General features: G+C 37.7%; 1 long non-coding RNA gene across 1 annotated transcript; it reads right to left on the minus strand.

The window, feature by feature from the left end:
• Positions 1 to 1746: 1746 nt before the first annotated feature.
• Positions 1747 to 8613, minus strand: LOC149124709 (uncharacterized). The gene is made up of 4 exons (XR_016213770.1): positions 7168 to 8613; positions 6712 to 6863; positions 4625 to 4731; positions 1747 to 1987 (listed from the first exon to the last, which is right to left on the minus strand). It is a non-coding gene; the product is annotated as an uncharacterized LOC149124709 (long non-coding RNA).
• Positions 8614 to 9465: the final 852 nt, after the last annotated feature.

The following is a 9465-nucleotide window of genomic DNA, read 5'->3' on the forward strand; positions in this document are numbered from 1 at the left end:
TCTTCAGAGCTCAGAAGCTTTATTCTCCATCAAACACTAATATGGAACTATTAAGAAAAAGAATATTTAACTGAGATGCCAAAAAGTGGGGCGGGGGGCAGGGATCCAAATAGACTTTCTTAGAAATCCCAAAGTGAGAATCACGAATCCATCAAGTAGGGATATTTCCACTGCTGATTGGTTACACCACCAAAAAGTAATTCCCATTGAAAACAGAATTATTATTTGATCCAGCAATCCCACTATTCCACTTGTAACCAAAAGAATTGACTTCTGTGCATTGCAGAATCTTCTGCACCTGCATGTTTATTTCAGACAGTTCACAGTAATCAAGATAGGGGGTCAACCTAAGCGTCTCTTAATAAAAAAAAAAAAAACACATTGTATATAGACATAATGCAATCTTATTCAGCCATAAAATAGAATTAAAATCTGTCATTTGCAGCAGCATGGATAGAATCGGAATACCTTGTTTTTAGTGAAGTAAGTAACATACAGAAAGATGAGTATAAAACGTTCTTTTTTTTAAGATTTATTTATTTATTTGAAAGAGTTACACAGAGAGAGAGAGAGAGGCAGAGAGAGAGAGAGAGAGAGAGGTCTTCCATCCGATGGTTCACTCCCCAGTTGGCCACAATGGCCAGAGCTGCACCGTTCTGAGGTCAGGAGCCAGGAGCTTCTTCCGTGTCTCCACATGGGTGCAAGGGCCCAAGCACTTAGGCCATCTTCTACTGCTTTCCCAGGCCATAGCAGAGAGCTGGATTGGAAGAGGAGCAGCCAGGACTAGAATCTGTACCCATATGGGATGCCGGCACTTCAGGCCAGGGCGTTAACTCGCTGCTCCACAGAGCCAGCGCCCTAATTGTCCTCACTTTTATATGGAAGCTAAAACATTGATCTTAAAGCAGAGACTAGAAGAGTGGTTACCAGAACCTGAGAAGCATGTAGCAGAGTGATGGTTAGAAGATGTTCGTTGGTACAGAGGTGCAACTGTTTATGAGGAATAACTTCTAATGTCCTATAGCAATTACTTGAAGATTTCAAGGTAGTTAGTAAAGATGATTTTGAATATACTCAATACAAAGAGGTAATAAATGTCTGAGTTGATAGACATGCTAATTGCCCTTAGTGGATCATTAATATTGCAAATGTGTATTAATTATCATACTATTCCCAATAACCCTATATAATTACTCTCCATGTGTCAGTCAAAAATAAAATATAATTATGTTTAAATTTATTTAACGATTTTTAATATCTTACTAAATTCACTTCATATGGAGATATTATATACATACATAAATACAGTGTTTTTGCTTGAAAATGGGAAATTAATATCACATAATATGGGATTCATGTCAGTGATCACAATGTGAAGAGGGGCATTGTTATGTATATGATACAATCCAGTGGAGTAAATACTTATATGAATATGTATAGTAATAATAATATTCACATGGCTTTTATATGTTTTATTAAAGTCCAGATATGAGAAAAAGTTTGATATTAATCTTTCTGTGTCTGCCTTATTTCTCTTAGCATAATGATCTCCAGTTGCATTCATTTGGTTGAAATACCCAGAATTTCATTCTTTTTCATGCCTGAGTAATATATCATATTATATCCTATATATATCATATATACACACACATATATATTACATTTTCTTCATACAGAAATAAGTTAATTACATCTATGCTTATTCCATATATCTATTAAGCAATGGGATGCAATAAACATGGGAGTGCAGGTATCTCTTTCCTTGTTGACTTCGTTACTGCAGGATATATTCCAAGAGGACGAATAGCTGAGTCAGTCTTTTGACGAACCTCCATACTGCTTTCCATAAAAGTTGTACTAATTATTGAAGAAATGCTTATTCTTCTCACAAATGTAACGAAAAGGTCTTGAACAATCAGCACTAGTAATATAGCGTGGCTTCAGGCACCCACATTTTTCATCCATCTTAGAAGACTGATGGAAAGTCCTATATGAGAAAATATATTTTAGAATATCATTCTTTGGGCAAAATTTCATTGTCACCAATTAAGTGTGTGTGTGACTATTAAGTGAACACAAAATCCCTCTGACAGATGTATAGGTGCTGAATCAGAAGGTATAAGTATTTCTAAAACTAAGGTACAGGTCATGCTGCTATTTGATTGGAGATGAAGACGAGGTGGAAAGGACACAGTGGACAGGATTTAGATGGGTACATTCCGGAAATTCTTCTGAGATTTGTGAAACTCATGGGAGTTACTAATAAGGTAAGGTTATTGTGACGCATTATAATTAGATACAGTGACAGCTCCAGTGGCCTGTGACTCAGATTGATGGGCAGGTAGCAGGAGGTCACAGCACCTTCCTCACCTTCAGCACTAGGAAGAGCTGGTTGGCATTTCACACACAAGGTGACCTTACTCCCTCTGAGCTCCTGTCTTGTCAACCAAACAGAGCATTAGTATTTTGTGAAGCAGGACAATGAGGATATTCAACATGGATTCTAAGTTATAGGACTATGCTATGATATATGGAAAAAGTGTATAATATGAATTTTCCACCAGATACATGAGTCCAATAATAATAATTTCAACTTACAAAATTATTATTGGCAAGAAATCACCAACCATTTAACAACTGGACATTAATTCAGTTGTGCTGTTTTTTAGGTATCCCACTACTCTTCCATGGTTTCTTCCTTTCTATCTTACCACTTTTCTTAGGACTCTTTTGTAATCATCCTCATCACCACAACATCTTAAATGTTTGGGCTTCCCAGGGATCAGGTCCTGGATATGCCATCAATCAAAACCCCCACAACAGGGGCTGGCCTTGTAGCACAGTGAATAAAGCTGCTGCTTGAGATGCCAACAACCCATATGAGCTCTGGTTCAATTCATGGCTGCTCCACCTCCAATTCAGCTCCTGTCAATGTGCTGGGAAACCAACAGAACATAGCCCAAGTCCTGGGACACCCGCCACCCACATGGGACACCTGGATGAAGCTCCTGACTCCTATCTTTGGCCTGGCCCATCCCTGGCTGTTGTGGCTATTTGGGGAGTTAACTAGGAGATGGAGGATCTCTCACTCTCTCTAAGTTTGCCTTTCAAATAAAATAAAGCATAAAAAGGCACTCAGAATATCATCTCGTAGTGTTAACACCCCTGCATACACTGACACACACTAAGTACACAGCAGCACAAAACTTTTACATGAACTTCATAATTATGTCCCAACATGTCTATGTGACATGCCCACAGAAATGAAAATCTATAATGGATGTATCAAACTTGTAACTAAAACTAATACCTGATGTTCCTTATAACAGTTAATGACAGCTCTAGTCTCATGATTGCTGGACTAAAACATGGAAGCCAGCTCTGACTTCTTTTTCTCTCACACGTTTTCACAGTAGGTCTGGCATCTGGGCCCGTTTCCCCAGCACCCTCCCTACCTGTTCTGACCAAACCACCACCATCACTCACTTGGTTGACCACAACTGACTTTCAGTGTGACTCCCTTAATTGTAATGTGTATTGCCCATTCACCACCTAAGGACCACACAGTGTCCAGGGGACTCTTTAAAATAGCAAGCTTGTTCTTGTCATCCCCTGGCTCAAAAACCTCCAAAAGTGTATCCCCGCACTCAGGAAGCAGTCAAAGTCTTGCCGTGGTTTCTCATTCCTAGATGATCTCATCCATGTCATCTCTCTGACCTACTTCTCCTTCCTTACTCAGATTCCTCCAGCATCACAGATCCTCCTGCTGTTTTCATGAGCAAACCAAATGCTCTCCCCCCTCTCTAGACCAGTAGGTCTTCTTCCCAGGATGCTACCCCATCAGAGAGCTCCCTCATCTTTCTCATTCACCTCCTTTAAATCATTATACCAACACCATTATCGCATTGAGATCACCCGTGTCTCCCCTATTGAAAATATAAAATCTGTTCCTTCCACTCCCCACACACAAACTGTACTCCCTGACCCAGCAGGGACTGAATAGTGCTCATGGCACTGAGGATGCTCTAGTACACTAAGTGATTTCCCCACCTCATTTAGTTGCATCGCGGAATCCCTGGTGCCTTTGCAGCAGTTTTATTTACTCATTTTTGAAAAAACGATGTCATTTTAATACTATGAGTTACCAATAATTTTGTAAACATCTGAAATTTAATGGCATGAAAAATATTAGTTTGCAGAATACAGATTTAAGATCTTAATGATTTTTTGGAAATGAATCTACTTCAGTCTTAACAGACACCAGGTGTAGAGCTACAAACTGCATTTAAAGGGAGAACTAGGTTTAGAAACAAGTTCTCATCCCTCTCTTCCAACCTCTCCTGCAAATACAGCATATGTCACATAAAAGAACAATGTTAATTTATTATGTTTGGAAGGACTCTCCATTAGCACAATGGAAAAATAATGCCTTTTGGGGCTGATTATTTAGGGCTCTGAGATTGTTATTTGTCATCTCATTTGTCATTGAGATGTGAGATTATATAGAATTAAGGACATTTTTAAAGTCTTTAAGAATCATTACCTGGTGTTAGCCTATAATCCATGCTTCAACTGCTAAGAAAAAAACATAACTGAATGCATAGAAGGTGAAATGCAAACTTACAGGTTCTGAGCAAGTTTTGTGCTGTCCTGCCACATCCACTCATGTTTATCTCCTTTTTTATAGAGTCCAATCCAGTAAGTGTATTTGATTTGTGATTGCATGAAAATCTGTGCATAAATTAGAATAACTAATATTACTCATTACATCAATAATAGCTTTTTATCTACTAAGGACTTATACAAAATACTAATCATTTCACTTAAGACAATCCTTGCTCATTTGCTGTGCAGAGAATCAATGGAAGTGAAAGACCTAAAAGTCTGAATCTCCTGAATCTTTGTGGCTTGAAAGATACCAAGAAAGGGCCATGGTGGACTTTTTAGAAAGACACAAAAATCTCCAAGCATAGTAATAAAAAAGAGAGAGGTAGGTATGGATGCGCTCAATCTAGAACTTCTCTTCATCAAGAACATAGGAAGTAAAGTTTCAAATCTAGAAATATAGTAATGTAGTTCTAAGAAGTAATGAAGTAGCTGGGGCCGGCGCAGTAGGCTCAGCAGGTTAACACCCTGGCCTGAAGCCCAGCATCACATATGGGCGCCGGTCAAGTCCAGGCTTCTCCACTTTCGATCCAGCTGTCTATAATGGCCTGGGAAAGCAGTAGAAGATGGCCCAAGTCCATGGCCCCCTACACCTTTGTGGGAGACCAGGAAGAAGCTCCAGGCTCCTGGCTCCGGATCGGTGCAGTTCTGGCCGTTGCAGCCATCTGGGCAGTGAACCAGCGGATGGAAGATCTCTCGCTCTCTCTCTCTATGCCTCTACTCTCTCTGTATAACTCTGACTTTCCAATAAATAAATAAAACTTAAAACAAAGAGAAAAAATAATTTCATTTAAAAAAGAAGGAATGAAGTAGTTTGTATAAATCAATTAGAAAACAAAATCATCCAAAAGAAAAAAATGAAGAAAAATCAAGAGTGGTTGTTTCATAGAAAATACATATGAACAATAAACATTCAAGGATATCATTTCACTAGAGATCAAGTAAAGACAAACAAGGCTAGAAGGTAATACTTTACAGAGAGTGAACACAAGTTTTTAGGATGGTAGGAATCAATAGAATATCTTCAAAACTATCAGTAAAAACATATTGAAAAATATTGTGGAATTATTTTGTAAAACTGGAAACATCCAATTAATTGCACTCATACAGGTTTGTGATGAACTGCAGAGGAGACACATGAAAGGCGTGCACAGCTGACGTGTCTAAGAACGGTTAATGAAGAGCTGCTCATCACAACAGCAGTGGAAACAACCCAAATTCCCATCACCTAGAGAATGACTAAGTAACGTCTCTCCATGTGATACCACGAATATCATACAGCTATGGAAATCAGAACTCTAGCCACAAATTTTAAAGCAGATTATGTAATTAACTTACTACGTGAGCAAAGGCAAACAAACTAAACTCCTTGAGTTTCTTCCTTGTCTAAAATATGGGAATGGCATTACCTATGTGGAAGTTTTTATGCACTGAAATAATGCATACAAGGATCTGACATACTGTAAACCTAACGTTAGTGTATATTTTTGTAATTATTTCAGTATATTTTATTCATTGTAATTGTTTCCTTGGGTACTCAAATGTTAGGCAAAAAAAATGATTTTATTTCCAAATGCAATTTACTCTCTCCATTTCTCTTTTCTCTCTTGTTCTCTGTCCCAAACACACACTCCATTATTTTTCCACTTTAGTTAAATTTTATAAGTACATTATAATGTTTTTTGACATCTATGAAAGGTATAGAGATATTATAGAGGAAGGTTTAAAATATACTTTATTGTTCTAGGGAAGGAAGAATCACTAAATTTAAGTGCCAACTAATTTACTCATTCAGGTGTTTTTCTTACATTTCACTAATCGTAAAGACATAAATAGTAAGGACTAAATATAATTCCATGGCACACACAGCAAGCCACCTCTGCTACTATAGAAAGTGAAATTATTTAGGTCCCTTAAAGCTTGTCATTTCCTCTACAAATACAAGTGTTTCCACCCAATAGTCAAATAAGACTCTAGGAAAGCCTACACAGGTAGCCTAACTCAGTCTTCGCAAGCTTCTCATAAAGGTTAACTAAGTGAACATACCAGTTCCTGGATGTCATCAATCTTCACAAGGCTAGAATCCATGTTCCGGCATAAATTCCTGCTCTCCTCCCATGTTTCTTCTTTTTTAGAAAAATAGTACCAGTTTCTTGTCCAGCAAAAGGGTCTTCCTTGCAAGGAGCCACAGGCTGGTTCTTCAAAACAAAAGCCACCCCATCCCAAAACACCAGGCCATTTAGAAAATAAGATTTTAGGTATTTAATTATTCTTTAAAAGGAACTAACATAAAATAAGTTTTTTCTGTACCTAAACATCTTTTGAAACTTGAATACTTAGTTAAATATAATTTTAAAAATAGATTTAGTGAGGAGAGTAAAATTAATACTCCTCATAAGATCCAATATCAACTTTTTAAAGTTTATATATTGAAATGGGCAGAAGGCAGTAAGCCTATGAAAAATAACCTGTCGGCGATTAACTTAAATATTGAGTACAAACCTATACCAGATGGCAACACTGAATGATCTTCGAGCTGTAGTGAGGAAGTATTTTTTTCTTTTATGTTTCCCATATCTTGTGTTGTACATTTAGGACACTTCTGAAAAACTTCAATCCACATTACAAAATTAACATCACAAATGCCTTTAATAGATCACTTAATTATGATCATATCCTATAATTCTAGATATGAAAGAATATGATGATGACTACATGGGAATACAATCATAGAAAACGTAAGGTTAAAATATTTTGAAGTGTCAGGCCATAAAATACATTTTTATATATAACTACAATTATTTGTAATTTGAAATCTATGATTTCTAAGGCACATAAAACAGTAGTAGTCATTTCATAAAATAGAAAACAACAAAATTAAAAACTTGAACTAGATTTTATGAAATCTTTATATGATTTCTCAGCATGTGACTCCATTTAGCATTTACACTTTGACATAGGGGATCTGCCTGTACGTATAATGAATGCATAAAATATACTCCGCATAATAAGTTCATGTAGCAGTTTCTAATGTGCAAAATGTGGAGGATGACCCAGGTCCTTGGGCCCTGCACCCGCATGGGAGACCAGGAGGAAGCAATGGCTCCTGGCTTCAGATCAGCGCTGTGCGCTGGCCACAACGCACCGGCCTTAGCAGCTACTTCTGAGGTGAACCAACAGAAAAAGGAAAACCTTTCTTTCTGTCTCTCTCTCTGTCTCTCTCTCTCACTGTTTAACTCTGCATGTAAAAAAAATCTATTAGAGAAACAGCAGTTCCTTCCATTAAGTTGAAAATAAAAATGTAAAATAAAAAGCATATTGTTCTATTTTTTTAGAATGCTTGTTTTCCATATCAGGCACCTAGGTTTGCTTCCTCAGTCCAGTTCCTGATTCCAGCTTCCTGTACATGGAGATGCTGGGAGGCAGTGGTGATGTCTCAAAGTGAATGGGTCACTGACACCCACATGAGCAGATTGCTTTTCTGTCCCACTTCTGTGACCCAGCCCAGTACCCGCTGTTGCAGACTTTAAAACTTAGATAATGAGAAGGTGGAATCTCTCTCTCTCTTTCTTCCTCCATCCCTCCCTCAAATAAATAATTTGAAAAAAAATCACTCAAGTGTTTGTCACACAACAGAATCTTTTCATTTCCATGATGACCCTATGCACCAACATTAAATTTCATATCTGGTTGTAAAAATCTAGCAATATCAAATACATAGTCCCTTCATGTCCCCTTTACAATAAGCGTAACTCTTCCTCCAGTTCAACAATCTATTACAGTGTCCGTATTCTAGACCACAACTAAAAAGAAAAAAAAAAGACTTCTTATTTTTAAAATCCACCATTTCTTGGGCTAATGAATTTCCTTCTCTTTTTCTTATTGCCCTCCCACACCCACACAGGTGCACATACTCACACATATATCCTAACCCTATGCTTGCCAGCAGGAGCACAACACAGATGATGCCCAGGATTACTGTGCATGGATTTTCTGTAAAAAAAATTAAAAATGGGAGTAGATAATGAGCTTGTTAAACAGATAAGAACCTAAGCAGAATGAACATTTATGCTGGAAATTAGCATTAAAATCACATATTCATCCTAATCAAAAATCTCATGGATACTACACTTAAATGGATCTCCCAGTATATAAAACAATTAAAGAACTAGACATTCCATATCGAATAGATATGGCTTTTAAATATGTTAATTATTTTCTACCTGACATTATGTTCTCAGAAATCAGAAAACAAGAAAAGTTACCTCTTTTTTTGTGAGCTAGATGTCGTTTGCCTTCCTTTTTCTTTGCGTGAGACAATTTCAGTTCTGAGTATGTCACTTTCTCCTCACTCATTTCTAAGAGTTTCAGGCTAAAACACAGCAAGGACCAGAGACGTTTCACGAGACATAATAGATTCACGAATAACGGGAAGAGCTACAGGAATGATATACACTCGGGCCTGTAGAAAGTGAACTATGATCACAGTAATTCTGGAAATCACAGAAAAGATTTTTAATAAAATTTATCCTATTCATCTGAAAGGCATAGATTTCCAGAGAGAGAGAGAGAGATGGAGAGAAAGTTAGAAAGAGAATTTCTCTCCACTGGTTCACTCCCCAGATGGCTGGGTGGTAGGGGCTGGGCCAGGCTGAAACCAGGACCCAGGAGCTCCATCAGGTTTCCCACATGGGTAGCCGAGGGACAGACTCTTGGCTCATCTTCTGCTGTCATCTCAGGCACATTAGAAGGGAGCTGGATCTGAAGCAGAGCAGCAAGGGCACAATCGAGCACTTTGAT

This window comes from Oryctolagus cuniculus, chromosome 9, assembly GCF_051225735.1.
Source record: "Oryctolagus cuniculus isolate XC-2025 breed Fujian yellow rabbit chromosome 9, ASM5122573v1, whole genome shotgun sequence".
NCBI lineage: Eukaryota > Metazoa > Chordata > Mammalia > Lagomorpha > Leporidae > Oryctolagus > Oryctolagus cuniculus.